The sequence below is a fragment of the Notolepis coatsorum genome (assembly GCF_963971535.1).
Source record: "Notolepis coatsorum genome assembly, chromosome: 5".
In the NCBI taxonomy this organism is placed as follows: Eukaryota; Metazoa; Chordata; class Actinopteri; order Aulopiformes; family Paralepididae; genus Notolepis; species Notolepis coatsorum.
The window spans coordinates 168,958,177-168,978,410 of NC_140169.1; the positions used below are offsets into that span (position 1 = coordinate 168,958,177).

Here is a 20,234-nt window from a genome sequence, read left to right on the forward strand (position 1 = left end):
AAACAAGATGAAAGTCTTTCTCTGGTCTGCATCCCCTTAACAATTGTGTGTATTGAGCCATACTGTATTGTACCCATTCTGCAACCTGTTAATAAAGTTTTCAATCAATCAATCAATCAAGGGGGTAGGAATACATACGTTTACACTTCATGGTGTGGCCAGTGGAGGTGGGCTGCAGAGGCTTTGTAGCCAGTTCCACCACAAGGCTCCTGAAGGAAGTAGGGATCAGAGGACAAGCCCAACGGAAGGCAATCAAAGAACTTGCCACTGCAGCAGAACGGAGCAGTCACTGGTTGTGGCTGAAACGTAGAGACGCATCATGGGCTGCTAAATGAACACGTGGTGCCACCGTGCGACACACACCCAGGCCTGATCAGCCTGTGGTGGGCCAGTGAAATCTTGGTGGATTTTTTTTGTCAAATCAGTTGTGCAATAGTCACTTTTGGTGAGTTGTTTCTATACAATTCAGTTATATGACATTTAGGTATGACACAGGACTACACAAGCATTTTTAGTATAGAAATGTGTCAACAGACTAAGGCTACGTTTAGACGGAGAGAGTCTGAACAGAAACCGCAAAAGTTGTCTTACGGTTTCACTTTTAATTTTGCGTTTAGACTAGCGTTTTGGGATGGAATTCTGCGTGCAGACGACGCTGTAACAACTCGAGACAACGGAGCCCCGCTGTCACACGATTGGCGCATATGTCACATGACGTGCTGTGAAGACCCGCCCTACTCTGCCTCTGATTCGCAGACTGTGGGTGGGGAATGTGATTGGACCAAAGCAGAGTCACTCACAGACAGTGGGTCCAGTCACGCCGCGGGACAGATTCTTGTGTCTTTAAAAGTACTGCCAATGTAGCCTTCAAGTGATCTCCGTTGATATAGTCAGACATACTTGTTCGCTTTGTTTACGTCTCGGCTACTGGCGCATACCTGCTACCTGGACTACAGCCCCCTCAGCATCGACGGGGCACCGGTTGAGAGAGTGAACAGTTTCAAGTACCTCGGAGCCCACATATCCGAGGATTTGACATGGACCACACACATTGACAGTGTTGTGAAGAAGGCACGACAACGCCTCTACTTCCTCAGGCGCCTAAGGAAGTTCCAAGTCAGTCAGAAGATCCTTAGGAACTTCTACTCATGTACAATAGAGAGCATCCTGACTGGCAACATCACCTCCTGGTTTGGGAATAGCACTGCACAAGACCGTGGCAGACTACAAAGAGTGACACGTTCAGCCGAACGCACAATTGGAGGGGGGCTTCCCACCCTCCAGAACATTTACAACAAGCGGTGCAAGGGGAAGGCTAAGAGAATTATTAAGGACTCGAGCCACCGGAACAACTGCCTCTTTGAACTGCTGCGGTCAGGCAAGCGATACCGGAGTCTTAAGGCGAGCACAGAAAGACTCAGAAGAAGCTTCTATCCCCAGGCCATCAGGCTGCTAAACGAACAATAAACACTATGCAACAACCATCAAATGCACACAGCACACACACCCACACGCACACACTCACTTAAACAAACAACACACTGCAGCACCCACTCTCCACACAAAGGATTTGCACTACAACTCGTACACCTACTGTAAATTGTACCTAAATTGCACCTCATCCTATTTCTGCCTTGCACTATATAGTATTGTATATCAGTACACTACACAGTATTGTATATTATATGGTAACTCAGTTACGTCTACTCTGCATCGAACATTGTACATATGTCTATACTGAACACTGTGACCTCATTTTTTTACTTCTAATTTACATGCTATACTATGTTATTTTATTTCATACTTATCTTGTCTTGCACAGTCTCTGGAGCATAACAGTAAGAAGCATTTTGTATAAAAGTATTCTGTACTTCTGTATGACAACTATTAAAGAAACTTGAAACTTGAACTTGTGACGTAAGCAGTACGCGCGACCAGAGCCTTGACAACCCTTTCGTCATCGTTTTATGCGGTTTGACAGTTTAGATGAGAGTGCAAAGGTGTATCGTTTCTAGGAATTCCACCCTGGACGGTAGTCTCACTTTTTTGCGGTTTCACCCCGTAAAAATGCCGTTTCCGTATAAACTAAAGGCACATCCGAAAAAAAAAATTTATGGATTCACCTGCTAGCGTTTCCGTCTAAACGGGGCCTAAAGCAGGGAACCACAATATTTTGCATACGAATTATGCAGAATGTAATATCATAACTGTCTATTACTTTTCTTGCAATTGAGCCAATTTTCCTTAGGTACGGTTTTGAGGTGTGTGTTCAACAGAATGTAGTATCAAAAAGACATTCACAAAAAGTATGGGTTACTGAATGCTGAACTGCACTATTATAATCACTAAGCCAGACCTTACCTGTGTCCCTGTATCACTTGTCTCTGCTGCCCTTTGATAAAAAAACGTCCCTATGTCCATTTTCCTTTTTTTTGGGCATATTTCAGTTAGTCACAGTAAAAGTCACCTAGTAAAAGTGAGATAATTGACAATATCAAAACATGCTAGGGCTGTACCAAATAGTTCGAAGCTTCGTTCATAATGTTGACATTCGAATTCTAAATCATCATAAAAAATTGTAAAAAAAATAAAAATAAAATAAAATTTACATTTTTATTTGCCAAGGTATGGCGAATACCTTATATAAAAGAAGCAGTGAAGCCAGACCAGCACTCTCAGGTTCTGAGAGTGCTGGTCTGGCTTCACTGCTTCTTTTATATAATACTTAATGGGATTTCAGCACCCAGTGTCGTATCTTGAGAGCGCGGTCTAACTTGACATGGCGAATACCTTGCCATACCAAATGGACGCCCCTGCATTCGAACGGCAACGAATAGCGCTTTAATTCTGTAATTTATATGTTCGGCGAAAAATGCAGTCCCGAGCCTTCAGATGCTCGCAAAGGGCCGTGCACTTGAAACTGAAACTGAAAGAGCATCCTGACCGGAAACATCACTGCCTGGTATGGAAACAGCACGGCACAGGACAAGAAGGCCCTACAGAAAGTGGTGCGCTCAGCCGAGCGTACCACGGGTATTGCACTACCCCCCCTGCAGGTTCTATACAACAAGAGGTGCAAATCCAGAGCCTGCAGGATAATGAAAGACCCTCACCACCCCAATAACAGCCTGTTTCAGCTGCTGAGGTCAGGCAGACGCATGCGAACCCCAGCTACTAGGACAGAGCGGCTTAGGCTCAGCTTCTTCCCCCAGGCCATCAGAGCCATGAACAATGAACATTGAGTGCTCAGAACATTGAACTGTCCACACACAAGCACACATGAACACACACACGACACGCACACTGTGCACGCTCACACACGAGCAGCCACTTAACACTTTAACATGAGCGGGCACACACTCATGTCGCACACACGCACACTTATGGCCAAAGGAAAGGACACTTTAAATTAGAATAACAGGAACAGTGTATTGCACTACCAAAGCTAACTAGCATGTCACACATGCTCTGTAAATAACTATGTACAGATACCGAGATGTCACTCCATGTTACCTGCTACCTGTTACTGCACAATGTTGTTTTCTTCTTTTGATTCTATTATATGTACCACTGTATTGCACATCGTTGCGGGCAAGACCACCCGCATTTCATTGTATACCTGTATGCCGTGACAATTAAAACTCTTGACTTGACTTGACTGACTTGAAAAACAATGAAACCCTGGACGTTTCCATGCATTTATAAACCCCCCCCGGACGCCCCGGACAGGGTGTGAAAAGAGGACATGTCCGGGCAAAAGAGGACGTTTTGTCACCCTAGCCTCCGCCCCTACTCGCAAAGCGCTTTGAGTGACAGTCACCAACCAACGTTACATCCAGCCTGTTTGAAAATACTAGAATCCAACATAGTCTGGTGAAAACACACCTTATATTATGGATGGATCATCACCGTTTGTCCTCTTCCTCTTCATAATAATATTCAATAGTTCGCTCTAGGCAATCACCATTGTAGGCGACCGCCCAGCTGTAGTCTGGACTCTGGGGAGCTCTCAACTCGGTGACAAATAATGCCTCGGCCGGTGTTGTGCCGAATTCTGACACTCTGCCAGAATCCGACTCCCCGTCACGTGAACGCGGATACAGTATCATATTTCTGTCATAAAACGATAAAGAGGACAGAAATTGCGGGAACTTTTTCATTATATTAAAAAGGCTTTGACATTGTAAAACGAAATACGTGGAGTTTCAAAGCTGTAAGCTGAATACAAGTCATAGGAACACCCACTTCTTCCCCCTTCCTACTGTATAAGAAAGAGGGAAATTGCAAAACGTTACAGTAAAATAGTAACGTTAATACACTATTGACACATGTGCAGACAGTTGACAGTTGCTGAGTACTGATTTGACAACTGCTGTCCATAATAAATATAACCCCGACAGTGAATTAATGGCCAATGGCTCAGCTTCAACTCCAATATGACATGCACGCACACACACATGGAAGAGTACCGTAATACACTATTGACACAAACGGATGAATGAACGAGGTCCTACTGCTAATTAACTAATTACGACATACTGTATGTTTACTGATTCGATACTTTCTTTCAGTCCCGAATACTTGGTACAGGCTAGCTCCCTTCTTTAGCAACTACATAACAGACTGGGACAGTTTCATAGTGATATCTATTCAAATATTGTTTTGCCTATTAGGGGGTACTACACTGTTACTACACTGTTTTGTGTAGTTCTGTTCAGTTCAATAACATCATTATTATTATTAATCAGTTATCAGGCATGTGTTTATGTTGTCTATTACTAATGGTTTGATTAGGTATTGTGTTTGTAAATAGCTGTTTAAAAAAAGATGTATGGCATTTTACAATACAGAACGTTGAAGGTGTTTTCCCAAAAATTAGTTTGTATGCGTTTTTCTTACACACTCGGGTATAAATGTACCATTTCCATAGCACCTACACACACCATACTTTCCACATATCTTCCTATATATACCCTGCATCTTTGTCCAGAGGGGGTTGTTGATATATCATTCATAGCCTGATTTATAGTACATTTAGACCAAAAAAACCTGGCGAAAATAGATTTTTATGACTGTAGACAGCATTTCCTGATTTATGGGATGATAAAAAGACATATCCACCATCCCCTCTGGACAAAGTTCACTGTGTTATGTGTCAACATAATGATTTTTATTTTTTTTTTATCTGGCATCATCCAATGTTGGTATTTATACCCAAACGTCATATGCAAATTAGTGCATATTTAATTAGGTAATGCCTATTTTGCATATATAAACATAATATCTCAGAAAACTTGCAATAAATGTTTTCTTAGTTGTTATGTACATAACAAACTGGGAAAGTTTCATAGTGATATCTATTCAAATATTTATTTTGCCTATTCACCTGGGGTGTCTCACCTTAACACATTGAGTGCCACGCCCCTTCCGGGAAGTGCATCTGGCCTTGCCGTCCATTAACCCCATGTAAACGCTCACCTTGTTTGTAGAGCTAAACCTATATTTTATATTATAGCTATGGATCTAATAACACCGTCGATCGTCAGTGAGTTGTTTCTGGTCAACGTGCAAAAAACGGATTATTTTTTCATCCGTACATTTCCGTTTTATACCGTTTTGAATATGAATATAGTTTGGGTGCTTCTGAGTAATTCCAGGGAAAAAATATGCGAAAAGAGCGTTTTAGTGGAATCCACTTATCACGTTGTAATTTTTCGCCTGATTATCGAATCTTCCTGAAATTAACACTAGATTATCATTATTATGTCTCCTCGTGCATACATGAAATGCCCCCCCCCCCCTCCTGCACCCAACGGTAAACAGTCACACAGAGCACACACAGACAGCTTCAATCGCGGGAGAAAAAAAATCAGATCAACGCAAGATTGGATATATAGAGTCCATACCTGGTCTCTGATGTAATGCAAAAAGTATCTAACTACATCTATCTAACTACACACCCTCAAGACCCCTACGCTCTGCGTCTTCTGGCCGCCTCAGATCTACTCCTATCCAAGCTCCCGGAGGGTCATCAAAGAGAAGCCGCCTATTCTCAGTCCTTGCCCCACAATGGTGGAATGAACTACCCATCCCAGTTAGGACAGCCGAATCCCGTCCAATCTTTCGCCGTCGACTAAAGACTCACTTCTTCAACCATTATCTGAAATGATAAAAAAAAATAAAAAATCTAACCCCGACTAACCTTAATGTCATGCACTTGTCCTAATAAACTAACCTACACTGTAACACGCAACACTTTGATGAACATTGTTACTCAGCTGATAGAGTTATACCCTTCTTGCTGTCTTGTCGCACAGAACTTGTAAGTCGCTTTGGATAAAAGCGTCAGCTAAATGACTAAATGTAAATGTAAATGTATCCAATTATCTGATCGCCATTCCAGTTATCCACAGCGATCCTGTCTCCGACGTTATTGGGCATTGCACATGAACGGGCGGGCGGGGTCAGTTGTCCAAGCCATCCCTACAAGCATGTGTTTTGCCGGAGTGTTTAGGACCTGCCCCCACGCCACAGCTCGGTAGAGTAAATAAACTACATCGTTTCTAATGGAGTGCAATAGCGGCTGAAGGCGTTAGAGGGCGGTATAAGACTGTCTGCCAGCTCAGACACACTCAGAACAGCATGCACAAGGTGCCCCGCTGAATTATGAATGGCAATAGCAAATAAAAGAAATACCGTGAGACAAACGTAGATCGACGTTTCCGGCACTCAACCGTCGGGCGACAGAAACGTGGTTCTACGTTAACGGCACCCAAAGGGTTAAGGTATATTTTGAACAGTGTAATTAATATGCGATTAACTGTGCAAACATTTTGTAGCGTTAACTATAGGACAATTGTGCGATTAATCGCGATTAAATATTGTAATCGATTGACAGGCCCAATTCATATATAACCTATGGTTCTAATTTTCACTTTGAGAGATCTAAATGAGAAATAGGCCTATACCAGCAGGCTAGAGTTTAATTTACAGAAAGACGTGATTTGCACTGGCATCTGTTTCTATATAAAGCCAGATGTTCCCCCTTATGTCACTTAATTATTGGACTGGACCTCTGGACCTTATCGTACGAGTATGATCGCTCCAATGATTGGCTCACACTTCAGACCCCCAGGGCTTTCACTGAACTTGGGAAATCTGCTTTTAGCTGCTGTGCCCCACTCAATACATTAGTATCCTTCGGCCAATTTAAATCCTTAATGACCAATCATTTCATCTCAGTTTGCAGTTGTTTTTAATTGTTTTATTGATCTATATGAATTGAAAATGGGGGACCCTGATGGAAACAAGACAAACGTCTTTCTCAGGTCTGCATCCCCTTAACAATTGTATGTATTGAGCCGTACTGTATTGTACCCATTCTGCAATCTGTTAAATAAAGTTTTCATTCATTCATTCATTCAGACTTTCTTGTTTTTTTATTTTTCCATTTATTATCTGTATTACACATTACACGTGTATTATGTTTGTTTGTTATGTGCTGTATTTTCTCAATTATCATTGAAAATGAGAGCTTTCTCTCAATGGTCTTTTCAAGACAAAGTAAAGGGTTGAATGAATGAATGAATGAATGAATGAATGAATGAATGAATGAATGAATGAATGAATGAATGAGTGAATGAATGAATGAATGAATGAATGAATGAATGAATGAATGAATGAATGAATTAAGATTAATAACAGTGTCAGGGATATTATGGATTTACCCCAACCACTGCTGCCACAGACCTTTCATGTTACCATGATAACTCGAATAGCTTTCATTCGAAAATCTTCAAATTTGCGGTGCCCATTTGTGACCCTTAGAGGATGAACTCCGTTTACTTTGGCGACCCCCATGACCTTTCCTCTAGTGCCACCATCATGCACTTTCAATTTAATCTAACTTTGTTTATCTCCTGATCCGTTAGTCATACAGTCATGAAACTGGTATCCACCATCATTTAGATAATTGATAGGCCAAACCATATGACCACCAGATCCGATAAAATTTCAGACAAATGCATAGTGAACAGGACATTATTTGTTACTTGTGAACGCACTGTTCGATTTTCACCAAACTTGAGAAATATGCCTTACAATAGCAATAACTGTGAAGTTCTGAGTCATCTTGCCTCAGGGTGGCACCATTCTCATTAAATTAAAAACATTAAGACCATGCTCACTCCTTACACTATGGGTCATTTATTTCACTCAATGACATCCTTCTTTGTATGGTGTATTATTTAAGTCTCACCTTGTACATCTCTTGCATGCTGTTATGGTTAGGTGTCTTTTCTAGAACCCAGGAGCAGGACACAGGCACAGGAGAATAGAGCGGTTTATAATATTTAATGAGTATGGAAAGCAATGGTCAAGGAGTGGAGGAGCGACAGACTGGGTGGGTGTGTGTGTTGAGGTCCATGATGGTTCAGGCTGGTGAGGGTCCGTGGTTCAGGTGTAGCCCGGAGGCCTCTATACTTCCCACAAGCAAGTTGTCCTTCCGCGTTGCTCTGATTGGCCACACACATTTCTGGTCGCGTGACATGTGCGCCCAATCGTGTGACGGCAAGTTCTTTGGACGGTTAAGCTTAGGCGCTCTTTCGAAGTTGGTTAAGGTTAGAGTTTGTCTTAGAGCATGGCGATAGAATGCCAGCCCTGATTCCAAACTCTAACCATAACCAACTGCGAAAGAGTCGCCTAAGCTTAACCAGTGATAAACTAGGCGTTAGGTCGTTTGCAGGCTGTTCGACGCAGAAATGGGCTAAGCCACTGCTCGTCATGCGATTGGGCGCACATGTCACATGACCAGAAACGTCAGTGGCAAATCAGATTCGCAAAACGCACAAACCGTAGGTCAGTGGTCAATCAGAGCAACGCAGAAGGACAACTTGCTTGTGGGAAGTATAGACGCAGCCCGGAGAGGTGAGATCCTGGACATCAGAGAACAAGAGTTAGTATGGAGCAAAAAGTCACTGGACACAAGAAGACATGATTCCATGCACGCTGAGGTCTGAATAGAGTCATATACCACGGGATGTGAAAACAACACTCGGACAAGGAGTGACAGGAGTGCAGGCCTCTTTATCCTGGCTTCTCAGGTGTGTAGGCCGCACCTAGGAAGACAGTGGTTGTGAGGTGGAGACAGGAAGGACTATGTATGGACCTGGGAACCTGCTGACACACACAGGGGAGAAAAAAGGCCTGGCTGTGGCTGTAACACATGCACATACAATGAAAATGTTTAATACCGTGGTTGTCAAAGGACACATTCTTAATATTTAATTCTGGAGGCTTGACAAGCCTAGCTAATAACCTTATGCTCCAAGTACAGGCAGCTGGAAGCTAAATAGTTATCATTCTGTTTCTATGGGACATTGTTGGGACATCATTATGTGTTATCTTTCTATATCACTCAGTTTCATCTACGCACAATCCGCCCTCTCTGCGTTTGCCTGAGTCATCCTTCCAGACCTCACAAGTGTAAAACCCTCGATTTCAAATTGAGGAGGAGGACAATGTTGAAATATCACTCAACCTAGAGTCTCATAATTATTTTCTATCAGTCTCCAATTCTGCCGTATTAAGTGCCGTATAAGTCTCCAGCCAACTTTCGGCCTCTGGACCACACACATTGAGGTTTGTCACTTAATCAAAGACATCTTATTTTTCTTATATTTTTAACTTAACAATACATTTGAATCTAATCTAATTTTGAGATCAGTCGCAAATCGCTTCCACGCTACTTGTTGAATGGATCAGCATGGTGCAGTGCCATGCCGAACAGTGCAATGCCGCTTGTCAAGAGCCAATTGCGCAGTCGTTCAGTATTGACATTACTAAATGAGATGTCATGAATATGTCATGTTACAGTAGGACATACTACTACTATACTACCTAATAAAACAATTATTTAAAGTCGTATTTGGGGGCCAATGGTAGGCTTCTTTTTTATGTTCTTATCTGGGTACGTTTCTTATCTGGGAAAGAGTGCTCTCAACCACTCTTAAAATGTGGTCTTGCCTAAGAGAAAATAAAAATAAGAAAACATTGCTGAATCCCAGGTAAGAATAAAATTAATAAAAAATGAGGAAATCTGTTATATTGCTTCGTGAATGAGGCCGATTGTCTGTTTGAAAACCATCAGTTGTATCCCCTCCCCCATTTTAGGAATCGTATATAACAGTACATATAGGCCTAGCCAATGTAATTTCTTTAGGCATTGCTAGGGGTCCTTGGAATGGGCCCCCCCCCCTCCACCTTGCGATTGAGGGTGATACTTTTGAAAGCTGAATAGCGAGAGGGGGAGGCCAAGACCCAACAGATAGCCCCCCCCCCCCCCCCCCCCACACACCCCCCCACACACCCCATCTATCCGAGGGTTGATTCAACATCCTTTTGACTTACTGAATCCTTAAATCCAGACTTTGCATACCGGAAATGCTCACATAGCTTTGCTGTTTCCGAGTATTGGCACATAACGTAAATTCACCTAATAGTTCTGCTCATTAGATGTATTAGATTATATATTCTACATTGATTAGATGTACAGTATGTATTAGATGTCTTAGCATATGATGCAAACTAACTCACTCATCCAGTAACTCAGTAACTCAGTGAATGTGTGATGTTTTCCAATCTCATCATGTAAAGGCCATATGTTTGTGTTGCATGCAATCACACAGCAGATTGTTTACCTGGAAAGTATGCACTGTATGACTCCAAATTATTAATTTCAAAGGTGAGGCTGCAAGTATATTGGCTGTTGAAAAGAGACTTGTAGCAGTTGAAGAAGCCAGATAAACTCAACTCTCAAAAACAATGCCCTTCAACCAATTTTAAAACACATTTTTGATTTGGCTTAATTAAGGGCTTGCATGTGTCATGATGAACCATGCTCAGGGTACAGAAAAAACAAGGGAGACCACACAAGTACTTGAGGATTTAAAGAAAGTAATTTAATTAACCAATTAAACTATTTACAAAAGAATAATTAAAGAGTGAATGGATCAGTAATATCAGGGCCGCCTGGGAGAAATGCGAGGCCCTGTGCGAGATTTAACGCGAGGCCCCCCCCCCCCCCCCAAAAGGTAAAAAAAAAAAAATATATATATATATATATATATATATATATATATATATATATATTTTTTTTTTTTTTTATATACAGTCAACATATTCTTAAATAATAGCGCTGCCCGAGGCGGGGCATGATACAGTCAACATATAGCAAAAGAGAGAGCGAGAGAGAGCTCCCGTTCTACAGTCAATATACAGTGTACAGAGAGAGAGAGAGAGAGAGAGAGAGACACATTGGAAAGAAATTGAAATGCTATTTGGCCCTAAACAGAGAGTACACAGTGGCAGAATACCTGAGCACTGTGACTGAAGATCCTTGAGCACAGCCTAGCCATCGAGAAAGGCCGCCATAGGCAGACTGTGTGTGTTAGAAAGAGAGAGAGAGAGAGAGAGAACATGTGTGTTTGTCATGTGTGTGTGTGTTAGAGAGAGACTATAGCATGTATGAGAGATTCAAAAGGACAAAGATCAACAATCCAACAAGAAGAGCGTCTATACCAGAGAAACCAAAGCAGCAAGGAGCCAATGGCCGACATCAGCTAAATAGGCTAGCCAGGTACTGTGACACCAGGCCACGTGACACACAGCTTTGGCCAACGGCCCAACGCTACCCAAGCTACACAAACGACCATTCACACACAGCACATGTCGTATCTCCAAATGTTGTGAAGTAGCATATGTTTTGCCTGGAAAAAAACATCGTTATTAACAAAACATTCGGGAGGGGAAGGAAGGAAGAGTGGGGTAATGTCATGACATTTTACCTGCACGAGGAACACAGGTCTCCACGTTGACGAAAGGCCTCTCGCTGTCGGGACAAAGCTATGGCCAGAGCCTTGTCATGGTGCAGGCCCGACTACATCTTCTGTCAAAGATGATGTCGTAGTCAGAGTGCCAGGGCCTGCTATTCTCAAGGCTAACTGATAGCATCAAACGAACGTTCCCAGCTGACGCTAAACAGCTAACTGGCTAACAGTTAGCTCAATCAGGCACCTGGCTGCATGTAGTAGCCGCATAGCTTGCTTCTGCGTTAGCTAACAGCTAACAAGCTATGCGGCTACTGTCTACATACAGCCAGGTGCTCTCAGCAGGCACACACAGTTAGCTACTAGTAGTACTATATATTAGCTACTAGTCGACCAGTTTGGCTCCAGAAAGAGAGAAAGATAGATAGGTCAGGACAGGTCCACGGCGGGTATTTAATCATAGGTTGACTCACATAACGCAGTATCAATGAATGCGGCGCGGCCGGCGCCAGTGGTGAAGTTGGAAGGAGACTTGGCCCACGGTGTAATTCTTCTTCTTCTTCTTATTCGAGTACTTTCCGGCAGACTGGACACCTTTCGGCATATTGCTGCCTAACAGATTTATCTGCTCACAAGTTCTCTTCTCCTTCTTTTGAAAAGACATCCACTCGCCTCGCTCCTCTGAATAGCGCTGAATTATCTACCTCGTGTGTCTTCTTCTTCTATTTGGTATTACGGCGGTCGGCGGACGGGCCGGAAACACTATCCTAAAATCTGTAGAGCAGCAAATCCGCAGAAACCGGAAAACTGCAGTCTGCAGAGCCAGGAAGTCAGACACATTCTACAAACGTGTCTAATGTGAAATATATAAGCATATAAGCAAAACTAGATTTTAGGTCTGTGATGAAAAAGGGCCTCGCGGGAAGGGGGGCCTCGCAAAAAAAAAAAAAAATAATAAAAAAAAAAAAAAAAAAAAAAAATTATTTTTTTTTTGCGAGGCCCCCCTTCCCGCGAGGCCCTGTGCGACCGCACTGCTCGCACACCCCCTGAGGCGGCCCTGAGTAATATCAGTGATGTAGTAGTGAGTGCTCTTTCTTCCAGCATGGCTGCATGTAACCATTTGTTCCTGCTGGTTTCCACTTTACAAACAAAATGCCCAACCTTCTGTTTTGGGGGGGAAAATATATATATATGACAGGCATGTATAAGCATTGTGCTTCAGCCTGTACCTTTTCAGTCACTGTCACAATCAAAGACCGTTTTGAATGATTGTGCATATTGTATTGTGTGTGATGATGACTGAATAAAACTACTACTACTACTACTACTACTACTACTACTACTACTACTACTACTACTACTACTACTACTACTACTACTACTACTACTACTACTACTACTACTACTACTACTACTACTACTACTACTACTACTACTACTACTACTACTACTACTACTACTACTACTACTACTACTATTACTACTACTACTACTACTACTACTACCAGGGCCGCCTGGGAGAAATGCGAGGCCCTGTGCAAGATTTAAACGTGAGCCCCCCCCCCCCCCCCCCCCTAAAAGGTAACATTTTTTTATTTTTTATTTTTTTTGTCATACAGTCAACATATTCTTAAATAATAGCGCTACCCGAGGCTGGGCATGATACAGTCAACATATAGCAAGAGAGAGCGAGAGAGAGCTCCCGTTCTACAGTCAATATACAGTGTTATCGCTGCACAGACCCGGCAATGCCCCTGACCCTCCACCAGAGCAAGGCCAGAGAGAGAAAGAGAGAGAGAGAGAGAGAGACACATTGGAAAGAAACAACCCAAAACCAGAGCAAATTGAAATGCTATTTGGCCCTAAACAGAGAGTACACAGTGGCAGAATACCAATACTAAGAAGATCCTTGACTAGGTACAGACTCAGCGAGCACAGCCTAGTCATCGAGAAAGACATATACTTCCCACAAATTGCAAACACCCAAAGAGACTTTGAAAACATGGACAATAACTCAAAACTCCCATACCTACTGGGAGAAATACAAGAATGTGAAATAAAGCCCATTTGAATTGAAGAGAGAGAGATAGATAGAGCATGTGTGTGTGTGTTAGAAAGAGAGAGATAGAGAGAGAGCATGTCTGTTTGTGTGTGTGTGTTAGAGAGAGAGCATGTATATGTGTGTTAGAAAGAGAGAGAAATATAGAGAGAGCATGTCATTTTGTGTGTTAGAGAGAGATATAGAGCATGTCTGTGTGTGTTAGAAAGAGAGAGATAGAGAGAGAGAGCATGTGTGTTTGTGTGTGTGTGTTAGAGAGAGCATGTATATGTGTGTTAGAAAGAGAGAAATATAGAGAGAGCATGTCATTTTGTGTGTTAGAGAGAGATATAGAGCATGTCTGTGTGTTAGAAAGAGAGAGAGAGAGAGAGATAGAGAGAGAGAGAGAGAGAGAGAGAGAGAGAGAGAGAGAGAGAGAGAGAGAGAGAGAGAGAGAGAGAGAGAGAGAGAGAGAGAGAGAGAGAGAGAGAGAGAGAGAGAGAGAGAGAGAGAGAGCATGTGTGTTTGTGTGTTAGAGAGAGAGAGCATGTCTGGCTCAACATAACGTTAGCCAACATAACGTTAGCCTTAGCCACGATAGCTAGCCGGCCCGAGAGAGAGAGAGAGATATCCACGGCGGGTGTAACTGAGGGGTACAATTCCCTGACTGTATTACTAGATATGATACTTACTACCACTACCTTTGTACTTAATATTCGGCCACCCAGTACTCGGCATAAATATATTATGATGAACACTGTCACGTAGATGAAACGGATCCAACACAAATGTACGAATTAGAAATAGGTCTTTATTTCTACACAGCGATGGTGTGTAGAGCAAGCACTCAATCAAATCAATCACATTTATGAATGGGAATTAGTATGCACTTTTATGGCAAGAGTATTCGTCGGTATATCAATAGAGAATGTCCAATCTCTGAAGGCGCAGGCGGTAAATATACAACCTGGAATATTTAAGGAATAATAGCAATGATACTTTAATGATTATAGAACTGGATACACTAGGGGGGAATTCCGGTCGCTTGTAAGACAACTGGAGAAGGGGGGTGGGGGGTAGAGTCTGGCTGTATCCGTCTGGCCGAGGGTATCCTGGGAGAACCCACGGTTGTGCGGCTCGGTGCCTCAGCGATCCTCGATCCACAGATGAAAGCAGTTGGACTCTCTGTGGGCCGGCTCCTCCGGTCCACGATGGAGAGACGTGAAGCGACCTCGTCGTGTAGAGCGTCTCCTCACCTGTCGTCCTCTCCGGGGGGGGGGTTTCCAACACACGGCAGTGTTGGTCTTTATCCATAGAATAATCACTGTATACAAAGCATAATCCGTGCCTGGGAAGGCGGGCTGTCGTCGGTAGAATAATCCGGTATGCAGGTCCACTCGCTCGTCGGCTCTGGGGCTCCCCGGGTGCAGCCTCACATGGGGTCGGCCACCCTGGATAAGCAGCCAGTTCTCTGCCCGAAACGATGGGGTACTGACTACGATAGTATTCTCACCGCACGAAGCACTACATATGAATAGACTATTATTAGCTTAATAGACTACGTCCAACTCGACGATATAGTGCCAAATATGACTATTCAAATATTAATATACACGATGTCTCAATACCGATGGTAGGCCGAACTTGGCCTTACTCCCACACGTGGCGTCGCGGGGAGGCTTTACGTCTGTCACTCTATTGGAGGGTAAGAAACTGGACTAAAAAAGGAAGTCCTACTTTAGTAGCGCAGTATATATACGCACTATGAACAAATAGTACCGTTAGTGGTGCGGTAGCCAGATTCCTACGCGGAACTAGGACTTGTTCGTACATGTTGAGCGGTACGTTTGAACTGGGTCTGGGGGGTATGGCAGCCTGGCACCAAGGTCTCGACCAATAGTAGAATGGAGACTATTATGGGATGTTCAGTAGGCTAGAATGGATATTCAATGCATATTGTACAAGGAATATACAAGGGATATCAGGGAATATTAGAGAATATACAAATACAATTAAATATATATATATAAATAAATATATATATTCGGTTTAATCTGGCCCTTCACAACAGCCACCCCCTGATTGGTCCCAGACCTAATCAGTTAAGCAGAGACAGATTAATCGCGTTGTCTATTTACACATAAGGGTTTGCTGTAGGGGTCAGTCAACTTCACAAAGTCATAGGGTTGTAGGGTCATGGTCATCATCGATTGTGTCTGGGAGTCGGGGCAGTTCTATGAGCCTCGCCACGGGACGGGTGTAAGTGCGACCCTGGACAAGCACTTCAGCTGCTCGGACCTTGCCGTCGGCACCGGTGATCACTTTGCTTACGCGGCCGGCCGGCCACATAGCTCTGGGCAGTGATTGATCAATAATCATGACGACTGTTCCTTCTGTCAAATTGTCTCTCTCCTTTACCCACTTCTGGCGGGTCTGTAGAGACAGTAGGTAGTGCAGTAGGAATGTCCTTTGTTGTGCACTCTCTATGGTAGTGCAATCATCTATGTTGGGGTCTGCGGAGATAACAGTGCTCAATCCACAGAACACAGGCTTCTTATTCTCAGCCTCCTCCTGACTGGCTTCCCTCGGGATAGGCGTGGGCCACTCTCCTTCCGGGAGCTTTAGGAATGCTGGGCCGTCACTGTAGACATTGCGACGGGTGAGGTCATCTAGGGGCATTCCCCGGGTGATGACGTCAGCTGGGTTCTGTTTTGTATCAACGTAGCGCCACTCTGTTTCTCCGGTTAACTCTTCGGTTAAGTCTTGAATCTCGGTGACTCTGACTCCCACGAAGACTTTGTACTTGCATGAGTCCGATTTGATCCAGGCGAGTACTGTCGTGGAATCTGACCACAGGATTGTTCTAGACACCGGTATGGTGAGCTCACGTTGGATGAGCGTGGCTAGGTGCGCTCCGGCTAGGGCTGCGCAGAGCTCTAGACGTGGGATAGATTGTTGCTTGCGTGGGGCTATTCTCGAGCGGGCGAGGACAAATGCTGTGTAGGTCTCTCCCCCCTCTTCTTGGGCCCGCAAGTAGGCTACTGATCCGTATGCGACCTCTGAGGCGTCACTGAAGACGTGTAAGTCCATGGGAAGTAGCTTCGGCGCATATTAACGCCTGGGAGTGAGTGGAGCTCCATCTCCCACTCTCTCCAGGTGGATGCAAGGTGTGCGGGAATGGGGTCGTCCCAGCCCTGGTCCTTGTCCCACAATGCTCGTACAATCATTTTTGCCCTGGTGGTGTACGGTAGAATACATCCTATCGGGTCATATTGTCGGGCGAGTGTTGTGTACACACTCCGTCTGGTGGTCGGCGCCGCCGCCGGCCTTCCCTGCTCCGTAGTCAGGGGCTTGTGTCTGTAGTGAAGCGAATCTGTTTTGAATCGCCACACCAATCCCAGGGTCATCTCCTGGGCTTCTCCCGGGATTGTAGCCATCCAGGTCTCGCTGCTGGCTGCCTTGTCCTCGGAGGAGAGGCTGCGCAGTACTTGCGGATCGCTGCTGGCCCACTGCCTGAGATCAAAGCCGCCTTTGATCAATGAGGCGCGGAGTTTAATCAGGAGAGCCTCGGCTTCTTCCTGGGTTGAAAGGCTTTGTAGACAGTTGTCTACGTAGAAGCTGTTCTTTACGCTGTGTCGGACCTCTTCGTCCGCTGCTGGGTCCTCTGCTACATGTTTCTGTAGTGCAAATGTAGCACAGCAGGGGCTGCACGTCGTTCCGAAGGGGAGGACTTCCCATTGGTAGATGGCTGGGTGCTCATCTCCTGGCTTCTCTCTCCATAGGAACCGTAACAGGGGCTTGTCCTCCTCTACTAATCTCACCTGCAGGAACATTCCTTTAATGTCCCCGCTGATAGCCACCTTTTCCTGGCGGAAGCGGAGTAGAACGCCGAGTAGGGAGGGGCCGAGTGTGGGACCGGGCAGTAACTCTTTATTCAGATTTTGGGATCCGATCTGGTAGCTGCAGTTAAATACTATGCGGTCTTTACCGTTGTGATGGACCTTGTGGTGAGGCACGTACCACGATTCAGTGGTCTGGTCAGCCTCTTTAATGTCCATCTTTGTGACGTGTCCCGCTGTGATGAGCTTCTCAATCTCAGCGCGGTATACACTCTCTTGGGCGGGGTTCTTGGCTAAGCGCCGCTCCGTGTTCAGCAGGTACCGTTCTGTGGCGTCTGTCTTGGCGTGGAAAGTAGGCATTCCTTCTCGCCGCAGGAGTGGCGTGGCGTATCTCAACACGCCGTTGACCGGGACTCTCTTGGTCCCTGTCTCGAGGAGGTGAATGGCGTAAATGTCATCTTTAGAGCGAATGTCTTTCTTTCCGTTCTTAAAGGGCATTTGTTCCAAGGTCCATAACCGCTCTACGTGTTGCAGGAGTGCGGTTTCTCCCTCTGTGACTCGGGAGTGGAGACATCTAGTGGCTGTACTTCGGTTGAGAGATTTGGCGAGCGGGCCTTGGAGAGTCCATCCCAAACGGGTCTCGACTGCTGCAGGACAGCCTCGGGGTCCGGTATGAACCCGGTCTATCGGGACAATGAGGTCTGCATGGTCGGAGCCTATCAACAGGGTCGGCATAGCATTGTCTATGAGCGGGATCGGTAACTTGCGCAGATGTGCATATTTCTCCATCAGCTTGGCGACGGGGTATGTGTACCGCGACAGTCCTATTTCTTGGCTGGTGAAAGCGTCTGTAATCTGGTACCGTCGCTCAGGCTGGCCGCTTGCTGCGATAGAGAATGAGACATTCTTGCCCTTTATCGTCTTCAAATCTCGTCTTATTGTCCGAATTGTCATTTGGGTTTTGCTTCCCCGCAGCCCTAGCTGGGCCGCAGCGGAGGCGAGCAGAAGGGTCTTCTCTGACCCGTCATCGAGGACGGCGTAAGTGTCCAGGACTTTATTCTGGTAGCTTAGTGTCACACGCACTACTTTTAGGAGTACTCGGGCTCCACTGCTGCTGGCGGGATCGATGTACATGACGCTCGCTTTGCTGCTGGATGGTGCGGGTGAAGGGCGCCGTCTGTTACTGTCGTGAAGTATGTCCAGATGGGCTCCATCGCACTTGGTGCACCTTTTCTTTAAGCGGCATTCGGCTGCCATGTGTGAGCGCGCACAGCGAAAACAGCGCTTGTTGGACTTTATCCATTGACTTGCTTCCTCCGCGTTCAGCTTGGGGAAGGAGTCACATTGCGCTAGCCAGTGTTCTTTCTCACAGTAGGGGCACACTATCTTCCACTTCTCCGTTCTGGAGGGGGTACTGTGGCTCCTGCTGCTCGGTACTGACTCCGATTGGTGCATCACAGTCACCGATCTTCTTCCATCATTTAGTCGTCTGGTTCCTTCTCTGGAGCCAGGGGTGCTCCGTCCGAATGTATCTAGCCGTAGGCTGCTGACTTCTCTCGCCAGGAAGTCTGCTAGATCGAGGAGGTTCGGTTCGGGGCCATTCGGGTCTCGGTGGTCTCTCTGCCGCCTAAAACGCTCCTGTCGAGCGGGCGGCAGCTTCTCCAAGATCCTTTCCACATTTGAGTTGGCGTAAAGTTCATGCCTCCCCTTCTCTCTCTGCGCTCCCAACATCCCTACCAGGGACTGCACTCTGATGGACAGGTCGTCCAGTGCTCGATTGTCTATTGCTGGGGGTAAGCGGTCGATGTGTCGGATCTCCTGGATCACGTAATCCCATATGCGCCCATACCTCTGGTCCAATGCTACCAGCGCTGCTGCGTATGGGGTGGTGGAAGTCGCGTAGGCGAGCGCTATATTATGTGCGCGGGGTACCTTTAAGTGCTTCAGTAGGATGGCGTATTTATGGCGTTCATCCAATACATCCACCAACATGGTCTCCAGACACATGCGGAGTTCTGTATACTGGGCCCGGTTCTCTTGGGTGAAGTCGGGTACCATAGGCGTGCCAATGTATGGCGCTGACTGTGGATACATCGGCGAGCGTTGGGGGAGAGGCCTCCTAGGCGAGTCTCCTCCCGCTCCTTGGTATGGGCTGGTACCGGCAGTGTACCATGGCCCGCTTGTCCAGGTGCTGTTCCTCGGTGCGGGTCGTGCGTCGTGCTCACCCGGGTATAGAGTCGGGGATCTGTAGCGCAGCTCCGCGGGAGTATAGCCTGGGCTGTACCGGACCTCCTGGTCCGGTAGAGTACTGTGCTGTCGTCGGGCGTGGTTCTCCTCCTCTTCCTCTTCGTCTTCAGTTAGGTCATCCAGTGCTTGTAGTCTCTGGTTTAGCCTCTCCACAGGATATGCTGCTCCTTCCCGGTTGCTAGGTCTCGCTTGGACCGGTGGGGGGAGGTGGTCTGTGGGGGGTATAGACCTCGTCTGTTGGTCAAGTTCAGGGTTGTTTACTCGGCTAGGGGATGCCGCCCTGGA

The 20,234-nt window shown here is 45.5% G+C and overlaps 1 protein-coding gene across 1 annotated transcript in view; it reads left to right on the forward strand.

The window, feature by feature from the left end:
- lrp1bb (low density lipoprotein receptor-related protein 1Bb) overlaps positions 1 to 20,234 on the forward strand; it is a gene marked incomplete at its 5' end in the record, with an annotated part of 1,188,884 nt that overhangs the window by 419,098 nt on the left and 749,552 nt on the right.